Source organism: Pinus tabuliformis, chromosome 4_2 (genome assembly GCF_031772625.1).
Source record: "Pinus tabuliformis cultivar Carrire ecotype Pingquan chromosome 4_2, CPIR1, whole genome shotgun sequence".
Classification (NCBI taxonomy): Eukaryota; Viridiplantae; Streptophyta; class Pinopsida; order Pinales; family Pinaceae; genus Pinus; species Pinus tabuliformis.
The window spans coordinates 874,324,633-874,335,088 of record NC_142304.1 but is presented as its reverse complement, the minus strand read 5'-3'; the positions used below and the strand labels follow the sequence as shown (position 1 = coordinate 874,335,088).

The 10,456-nt window shown below is 38.7% G+C and overlaps 1 pseudogene across 3 annotated transcripts in view; it reads right to left on the bottom strand.

The window, feature by feature from the left end:
• Window positions 1-1,964: 1,964 nt before the first annotated feature.
• LOC149172485 (putative 4-hydroxy-4-methyl-2-oxoglutarate aldolase 2 pseudogene) overlaps window positions 1,965-10,456 on the bottom strand; it is a 140,907-nt pseudogene continuing 132,415 nt past the window's right edge. For 2 of the 3 annotated variants that reach the window (XR_016259085.1, XR_016259084.1), the window contains exon 2: window positions 1,965-2,806. The product of XR_016259085.1 is annotated as a putative 4-hydroxy-4-methyl-2-oxoglutarate aldolase 2 pseudogene, transcript variant X3 (transcript). Of the gene's footprint in view, window positions 2,807-4,445; window positions 4,530-10,456 lie in introns of all 3 variants that reach the window. The other variant, XR_016259083.1, reaches the window with a different exon arrangement.

The following is a 10,456-nucleotide window of genomic DNA, read 5'->3' as shown; positions in this document are numbered from 1 at the left end:
CGACCCTTATTAGTGAGATCTCATATTAGAAGAGAACTTGCCAAAAAGGCTTTATCGGGTTCCACTATAGATTTCCAAACAGTCATCAGCCCACAAACCCAGGTGATTTTCTTAAACTTGAACCTACATTTTTTGGAAATGAGCATCTAAATTTGATCTCCTTGACAACCAACAATAACAATCGACTGACTTATACTCAGGAAAGGCTTTGGATACATTCCGACATCAATTTTTCCACCAGATACTGAGAGAATAAACTCTTTATTAGAAAAAGAATGCGTCCTTGGATCCTTGACTTTATCCAACACTAGTGTATCAACATCATCCACATTATCCAACACAGCTCATCAACATTATCCAATGTAAAATATCTCCTTCAATTTTGGTTACAAAATCTAACCCCTACTTCCAACATTAAAAAAATATTTTATTTTCACTTCAATTATCACATGTCATTATTCTAACATGAATATATTTCAACCAATATTACTCATAATATAATGTGCTCCATCTTGTCCAGTTTGGCTATACAACATTTAATTGTATATATTATTTTACATCATTTGAATCCTTAACATATAGAGAGAACTGCCATGGCTTCCCAAATTTGCCAAACAGTAAAATAAATAAATAAACCGAATAAAACATTCTTTATATTAAAAGGGTTTGAATACTTTGAATGCACTGAAAGCCTTCAAATTTTCTAAGCAAACGTATTATTTTACTTGAATTCTAATATGATGCCATGCTTATCACTGTTTTCTGGTTGATTTTATTTCACACATCTGCACCAAACTGTGCAATTACAAGATTCAGTAGGGACTAGTAGGAGCGAATTTAATATTTATTAGTACTGTTTTCTGGTTGATTTTATTTCACACATCTGCACCAAACTGTGCAATTACAAGATTCAGTAGGGACTAGTAGGAGCGAATTTAATATTTATTAGTAGTTGACACAAGAATCCATTAGCTCAGTCTACATAATTACCATTGCATTCAAAGCACAAAATCTAAATGATAATGAATCTAGTTAACAGTTACAGCAGGAGTATTGTTGCTGCTAATGAGGATGGAATCTGAGAGATGTCTAACAAATTCTCTACTGCCATTAGTCAACAAGCTCATATCCTGTAAGTATCCAGTATCCTTTGAAGTTGTGAACCAGTAGTGAAGTTGATAACTCACCAAAGTAGGCTTTCTAAAATAGTCGATAGCTGGGCCAGCTATTAGTTTGATCTTGTGCTCTAATCTACCTACGATAATCACGCCTATTATCCAACATAGCCATCATAAGTATTCTCCTTCCAACTATGTTCTCAACTGCTATGATTTTGATGTAATCATCCTACTGTCCAAGCTAGCTATCTTTGGGATTATCCTTCCATCTTTGTTCTCAACTACTGTAATTTTGCTGTACATCTATTATTCAAGCTAGCCATTGCTAGGATTCTCCTTTCAACTATGTTCTCAATTATTATCAAACCTATGACCCAAGCAAGCTATCATTGAGATTTTTGTCCTTGGGTTATTTACAACTACTTTCTAAACTACTGGATTTTGATCCCCAGATGCCTAGTGTATTTCTTATAAGGTCTGATTAGATTGGCTAAATCCACTGGAATTTTTATTTTGGAACTCTTAACCTTTTAGGTGTGAATATGGATGTTTAATCAAAACACCAAGCTGGAGTTTCTCACATCATTAGAACTTGTTCATATTTTTCTGTTTATGAAGATGTATCGATACAGTAGCACCATGCCTACTTTTAACTATGTTGTCAACTAGATCCCCTTGGTTCTGTAGTTTATTTTCTTATAATGATCCAACAACACTTGTTAAATCTATGCTAGATACTGTTCATGTTGCAACTCTCACCGTTGCCCATTTATTGTTCTCAACAACTGGATATTGCAAATCACTAGTGGTGCCAAGGGAAATAAATGTTAATTTGGCAAAAACACAAAGAATAAATGTTATTTTGGATTAAAAATAGCAAGTACCTGAGTTCCATAATCTATCTCTTATGATGGTCCGATAATACTTGCTAAACCTTTAGATAAACATGCACAAACTTCTTATCACCCAGTTAAGACTATCGGAAACATAATCATTAAACCTCAAAAGCTGAGCATAAAAGATCACATGAGAAGAAGATTTTCATGACCAGAGATATCCCTCAATTTTCAGAATCTATCAATTAATCCTATTAGAATCTAACTCGATTCAAATATATGTTCCACAGGACATGAAAGTCACAATCTGAAACTGATGAATTTTATTATCTCACAGTGATAACTCTTGCTGTGAAACAAGAATACCATCACTGTCAGCATAACACCATTCCCCCGGAAGAATGCGGGTACCAGCAATGTAAATAGGCACATGTTTTTCACCCACACCCTTCTTGTTGGCCTTCAGTGGGTTAGATGTGAGTGCTCTTATACCAATGTCGCATCTGTTTATTTCATCAACATCCCTTATGCAGCCAGTGACAATTATTCCAGACCAACCATTGTTTTGAGCAGATACAACTACATTGCCCCCCAGTATGGCACATCTAAGGCTTCCTCCTCCATCAACTACCAAAACTCTTCCATTACCTCTCTCCTCAAGGAATTCCCGCAAAAGGACATTGTCCTCAAAGACCTTGAGTGTTACAATAGGTCCAGAGAAAGCTCGACGTCGACCATATATCTGGAAAATTGGTTGCAAGACACGAAGCTCACCATTCTCCACAAGGCGTGGATATGTATCACAAACTTCAGTTGTTGCTAAGGCTGCCATTAAACCTTGTTTGTCACTACCTGCATGTAACATGGAATGTAATTATGGAAGTGTACAAGATAGTTTATAGTTTGAAGCTAGCACAAATTTTCACGCACCAAGGATATGACATCAACAATAAGATGCAAAAAGCATTGAAATTTTGAGATTCTAACAGTTAGATTGGAAAAAATAAGAAAGAAAGAAATAATATATTATGGAGATCAAAAGTACATCAAGCAACAATGACAATACTGAAGTGCCTAAGGAATGTCCTGAAAATGAAAGATAAAAACCGGAATCTACACCAGTAAATAACAGATAACAAATAACTAACAGTAGGGTGAACCCAAATAAGTAAACAATATACAATTGAATAAAGATCAATCCTGAATTAAGAAAAAAGGATATAATGTATATCCCAGTGCCAAAGGAAGGAGAATCCAATTTTTTTAATTTGCCATTAAAAGATTCTCCATCAAATTCTGAGACTATGACTTTCAGTTTTTGTTCTTTTATTTTCCTTTCTTTGAAGAAAGTTCTTTTCAAGAGAAAATCTCTCATATTTTGACCTGTTCTTGTTTTTTTCCTCCCTCCTAAATGGATGAAAATTGAATCAGCTCACAAAAAGGTTTCTTAAGGCTATGACCCCTGTTTAAGATAGCTGTGAAAAAAGAAGCATCACTATGAATCTTAAATACATTAAAAAATTGGTCAAATTTGACTTTAGAATCTCCTTCTTTACCCTTCCCTAAAGTACTATATCGGGGTGACCTTAGCATGCCAGACTGGTCGAGGGGGCATGTCAGACCATTTTAACGAAAAAGTCACACTGCTTTCTCATCAATTGATGCACATTTCTCCTTCAGATTTCAACTCTATATATCATAATTAAAACTTCTACAGAAATTCAAGCTTTTTGGCATATATTTATATGGTATTTCTTAGCCCTTGTTCATGCTTCACATCTTCTAGAGCCTATTCCTCCTCACTGACTTAAAAAGAAACAAATACTCCAATTCCTGTCAAACGTCGAGGAGCTGAAGACCTAGGAAAATAGTTGAATAGCCAATCACCAAAGCTTAACAGCTTGATCTCCATGCATTATTCGCCATCCAACCCTCCTTTTCGAAACTTGAACCAAACATGTTCCTTAACAAAACTAAGGAAGAAATTGCATTCTGAGATTGGCCACTTTTCAAGTTTTTGAACAAGATCTAATAAAGGCTTCCTTTACCTTTACATAATCTATAGATAGGACACTACCAGACCTATATTCATACCTAAGTAGCAAAGGTGTATAAGTGATGGTGCGGGGGTACCACTTTTGAAATCTAGTTAGGGGTTGCATAGGGGAGGGTGTGTCATTTGTATACACATAATATATCTAAATAGTCTCTTTCTCAGACATAAAAGCTTCCTTTGATTGTTACTATAACAATAGGTATAGATTATACAAAAAAACAGGTGGATCACACATGCAGTGTCCACAAGTGCTAGCAAAGTCTAAGCAAAACTCACAGAGCGGGTTGGCTTAAGGCAAAACACTCATTATATATAGACACAAATATACATAAATCCAAAATAAACATAAGCTGATACAAGCAAAAATCACAGTGCATTTCAACTGAGCATAAACAGTAAATTGTAGGGACCAAGCCAACAGCAAAAGGGGCTCACTACAATCGTTTGGCACTAGACCCTGTTGTGTGGAATTGGTTGCATGGATGTCCCAAATTCCTTTTCTTGTGCAAGAGTTGAAACCTACACAATGTAATAGTCAAAGGTTAGTGTTGAACATAAACTTAGAAAAAAAACTTATTAGATTCTACCGTGAGAGAATTAATAAAGCAAACAACAAACAAAATAAACACAGAGAGTAATAGGAAGCAACACATTTTATTGATGATTGATGAGGTGGCAATGATCTACAAATAGAGACACTAGGGAGAAGGCATTTGAGCAAGATCAACCCTCTCCTAGCCTCCAAAGGAAGGTCCTTCTCTCCTTTTTCTAGCTCTCTCTCCCATTTTGAAGAAGCTTGCCAAGTCTTTCAATCATGAAACTTGCGAGTTCACAATGTTCATGCAATCAAGCTTGGATATTTAGAGAATTCCAAATAGGGTTTGGCAGCATGACAATGTATTTCTTCTTTTTTTAATGGTCACCCAAGATTGGTATTTACTATTTAATATTTATAGTGTTTCCAAGCATTCATGGTCGTTGGCTCATTCAATGAAGCTGTTGATCTCTCACATTTGGAATGAATATGATGAAGCCTTGGAGGCTCTAAGTACCCCTCCATAAACGGCATTGAGCCCTTAACGATACCATTCGCAATGTATACTTGCCACTATCTTAATTTGGTAAGACTTACTACGCCTTTCGATACGAACGTCATGTCTACAGATCCGTGCAACTGTTGAAGGAAAAGTCACGTGAATCCATGCTAAAGCAGAACTGTGGATTTGCATGAATGAGGAAAATCCCATTTTATAAAATTAATCACTTTGTTTTGAGCTACTGACTAATAGACTTTGCAAACCTTTATCTTGATGGGTTAATGACATTTTTCAATGATATAACATGTAACATTGTTTGAGTGATTTTTAGGTCATAACAAATCCCAGCCAAAAACTGAAGAATCATTGTCAACCACAAGTCGCTACTAGCTCGAGAAGCTTCAAATTGTCACAAATGGCTAGTGGAAAAGTAGGAAATACCTTGTTATATGCCAGAGGAGGCTAGTTGTGCTTGTATTCCTACCTCTCAGAAACCTATCATCCTACCCTCTGGAAAGCATTGTTATCACCATGGTGAGGTGTTAGCTAGTAATTCCCATGTTGCTCCTTGCTCATATTGCAAGAGTGTTGTTAAAACTGGCAACTAGGGCAAAACTCCATGTGGGTCATCTTATTCATGGCTGATAATATTTTTATTAGATTCCTCTCACTGAGAGGTGTAGGATTGATATAAAGATTATCCGATTCCGATAAGTATTCATGGAGATATGAATTTATTTTGATTATGGAATTATTATCAAGACGTCCTACAACTCATGTAGGCTCAGAAGCCCAACAGTCGCATCTATTCAAACACCAACATTGTGTATAAATATGGGAGGACTTTTCCTCATTTGGACTCACTCATCTCATCACATCTCTCTCTCTCTACTGCGCAGAAAAGAGTCTCTTCTCTACTATGCAAAAAAGGGTCTCTCTCTCACACGTGAAGCCGGAAGCTGTTGAACCTGAAGCTACAACTACAAAAGTAAAGATTGACCTGCATGGACTAGAAAATCTCCTCATCTGAACTGCATTGTAGGTTCATCTAAACCTCCTCTGAAAGCCACAACTTTTGGTGGTGGAATCAAGTCAATCCGACGGACAGTTTGCAAGATATCGACTGCCCTAGTTTGAAGCCGAAAGCTGCCAAAACTGAAGCTGCAACTGCAGAAGTAAAGATTGACCTGCGTGGACTAGAAGATATCTTCATCTGAACTGCATTGTAGGTTCATCTAAACCTCCTCTGAAAGCCGCAACTTTTGGTGGTGGAATCAAGCCGATCCGACGGTCGGTTTGTGAGATATGGTCTGCCCTAGTTTGATGATGACGCCGCTAATGTTGCTGCTGCTGATCTAGGGTTTGCTACTTCTGATATGAATCAGATTTATTGTACTATTTCTCTCTGCTAAATTATTGAAGATAAAAGAAGATTTGATCAAAGGGTTTCCCCACACACTGGGGTTTGTCCCTGGCCAGCCGCCACATCTTGTGTCTCTTGTCTTGGCTTGTTTTTTGTCGATCGTTTAATGTTCTATCTGCACTTTACTTTATGTACATGTGACTGCTAATCTATGGAATATAATAAGAAAAAGAAGTAAACTGTTATAAGCATAGAACATAACCATAACTTAACATGGTATCAGAGCTGAGGTGAAGACAAAGCCCGAGCAAGAGCAAGAGCAATCACCGAAGAGAAGAACGATGGGGTCCTCAACACTCCTTCCTATCGAAGACAAGCTCCGTGAGAAAGCTGACTATCACGGATGGAAGATGTCTATCGATCTAACCCTTGAGGATCAAGGAGTGTTGGATCATGTGAGAGGCAATATTGTTGAGCCTCCATCAAATGCACCTCCTGCTGCCAGGAACAAATGGAAGAACGGAGAAATTAAAGCGAAGAAGATCATCCGAGACTCTATCGACAAACGCTTGGTGGCCTACATCTCTGAACTAGATACCTCCAAGGAAATCTACGATAGACTGGTGAGTTTATTTAAAGTTAATGATGCAAATCAAGTTTTGTTTCTTAGAAATAAGCTGAGTGAAATCAGGAAGGGTAAATATGAGAGTATGCAAGCATACTTCTTAAGAATCACTGAGATCAAGAACGATCTCCTATCTATTGGGGAGACTATTACTGACAGAGAAATGGCACTCACAACTCTTGGAGGATTACCATCCGAATGGTACGTGTTCAGGACTACTCTTCTGAACAATAATGTAATTCCTGGTTTCGAGGAATTAATGGCTAGATGCATTCAAGAAGAAACAAGGGTAGAAGAGCAAGAAATTCCCTTGCCTAAAGGTCCTCCTGCTGCTTTTTCTTCTCATGCTAAGAAAAGAAATAATTTTGGGTCTAAATCGAAAAGAAAGGCTAGACCTAAGGGTGGAAGAAAAGGACGATGTTTCATTTGCAATAAAGTAGGTCACTATGCAAGGGAATGTCCTGATAGAAAGGACTCTCACCGTGACGATGATCAAAATCCCTCTCATGGTAATCGAAGGAATGGAAAATTCAACAGCAAAGGTAAAAGGAATGTTGGAAATCAAGGAAGAGGGCAACCATTCAAGAAGGCTAGAAATTCCATGTATGAATCTAACATTGTTGACAATAAGCAGGCTTAATATTATCTACCAGCTGCTCTATCTACCTCCGCTCCTTCGGACTCAATGGGAATTTGGCTCATTGATAGTGGTGCCTCAAGACACTTCACTGGTTACAAATAAGTACTCCATAATCTGGTAGAGAAAGAAACTAACCTGGAAATTGTCCTTGGAGATGACATGAAATACCCCGTGAAAGGTGTAGGCAATGTTTCTCTCAAATTGAATCAAGGTAATACGATTCACTTACAAGATGTATTATATGTACTTGATCTCAAAAAGAACCTGATATCCATCTCGGCAATGGAAGACAAAGGCTACAAGGTAACCTTCAGCAATGGCAAGGTACATATATGAAAAAATAATGTTAAAGATGCTTTCACTCTTGGGTTTCGAGTTGATTCTTTATATCAGGTCGGTGGAAGTCCGCTAGGTGTCATGTCTTGTGACACAACTCTTCAGTCCAAACTTTGGCATCGGAGGTTTGCCCACCTTCATTACAAAGCTCTACCTGATGTAAGACAGATGGTAACAGGGATGCCCGAATTCCAAGTAGAGAAAGAAGGTGTATGTCCAGGATGTGTCGAAGGAAAGCTCAAAAGGGGACCATTCCCTTCAAGTCAAAGCAAGACCTCCGATATATTACAACTAGTTCACTCAGACATATCTGGTATGATGCCTGTGAACTCCTTGGGAGGATATTCATATTATCTTACTTTTACAGATGACTATTCTCGAAAGACCTGGATATACTTCTTGAAAAAGAAGGATGAAGTGTTCTCTTGGTTTCGACACTTCAAAGCCCTGATCGAGAATCAAACCGAAAAGAAGATCAAGATCTTAAGAACTGATAATGGGACTGAATATGAATCTAATGAGTTTCATGATTTTTGTAAAGAGGCTGGCATCAAGAGGGAGACTACTACACCATATACTCCTGAACAGAATGGTGTGGCAGAAAGGAAGAACCGCACAATTATGGAAGTTGTCCGGGCCATGCTACATGATCAAAGACTTCCGAAGTTCCTATGGGCTGAAGCTGCAAACACTGCAGTATATGTACAAAATCGATGCCCTCATCAAGCATTGGGTTCCAAGACTCCTGAAGAAAAGTTCACCGGTAAGAAACCTGATGTTTCTCATTTTAGAGTTTTTGAAAGCCCTATATATTTTCATGTGCCGAAAGAGAAAAGAAATAAATTGGGTGCCTCTGGAAAGAAGGGAATTTTCGTGGGCTATGGTGAAAATACTAAAGGCTATATAATCTATGTAGCCGGTCAAAGGGAAGTCGTAATTACTCATGATGTCACCTTTGACGAAGATATGGCTCTCAGCAAGGTGAACAATATTCCGACTTTGAGGAGCTCTCAAGAAGCCAACACCAGGGAACCGAAAGAAAAGGATGATGAATCAATGCCTGATGTAGAAGAACCCATGGATCCGATTGATCCTCCTCCACATGAGCCTTCCTCCTCTAGAAAGAGGCCTTCATGGCTTAGGGGGCTACTTGATGATGCTGAAGGACATGCTGCACCCCGAGGAACCTTTCGTGAAAGTAAGAAACCTAATAGGTATCAAGGATACCTGACCATCATGAGCACGATCATACAAAATGAGCCTTCATCATTCTTAGATGTCGTCAAGCATCAAGTATGGAAGGATGCTATGACTGAAGAATATGAGTCTATCATGAAGAATGATGTCTAGGAAGTAGTTCCCAGACCCCAGGACAAGACAATTGCTACTTCCAAATGGCTTTACAAGATAAAGCATGCAGCAGATGGAAGTACGGAAAAGTATAAGGCTCATTTTGTTGCTCGTGGTTTCTCCCAAGAGGAAGGTATAGACTATGATGAGATATTTGCACCTGTTGCCAGATATACGACCATCCGCTCGATCATAGCCCTTGCTGCTTCACAAGGATGGAACCTACACCAGATGGATGTCAAGACCGCGTTCTTGCACGACTCAATCAAAGAAGAGGTCTACGTGGAGCAACCCGAAGGATTTGAAATTTATGATCGAAAATCTCATGTATGCAGGCTGAAGAAAGCTCTCTATGGGCTGAAGCAAGCACCCCGAGCATGGTATGAGAGGATCGACAGCTACTTGATGAAGCTGGGATTAACTAGGAGTGAAGCCGATCCTAACCTTTACTTTAAGGTTGAAGATGACAAACCTCTCATACTAGTGTTGTATGTGGATGACCTCTTGCTAACAGGTGCAGACCCTATCATTCTCAAATGTAAAAGGGAGCTGGCTTCTGAATTTGAAATGGAGGACCCAGGACTGATGCACTATTTCCTAGGACTTGAAGTGTGGCAGAAGCCAGGAAAAACTTTCCTATCTCAAGGAAAATATGTGGTGAAGATATTGGAAAGATTCGATATGGTGAACTGCAAGCCTGTAACTACCCCGATGGAGCTTGACTTCAAGAAGTTAAGTGGTAGTGCTGCTGGACCTGTTTTACGAAATGCTACTGAGTATCGGCAACTCATCGAAGCATTAATGTTCCTAGTGAAACTCCCGTCCAGATATATGCTTCGCAGTCAACGCGTTGAGTCAACATATGGTTGAACCCCACCACATACATTGGATTGGTGCCAAGAATCTGTTGAGATATCTTCGTGGCACTATCACTTATGGGTTAAGATACACTGTCGGAGATGTGAGACTATTTGGATACACAGATGCTGATTGGGCAGGCAATGTGGAGGACCGTAAGAGCACTTCCGGGTGTTGTTTCTCCTTGGGATCTGCTTCGATATCCTGGATGAGCAGGAAGTAGAAGTCGGTGGCCTT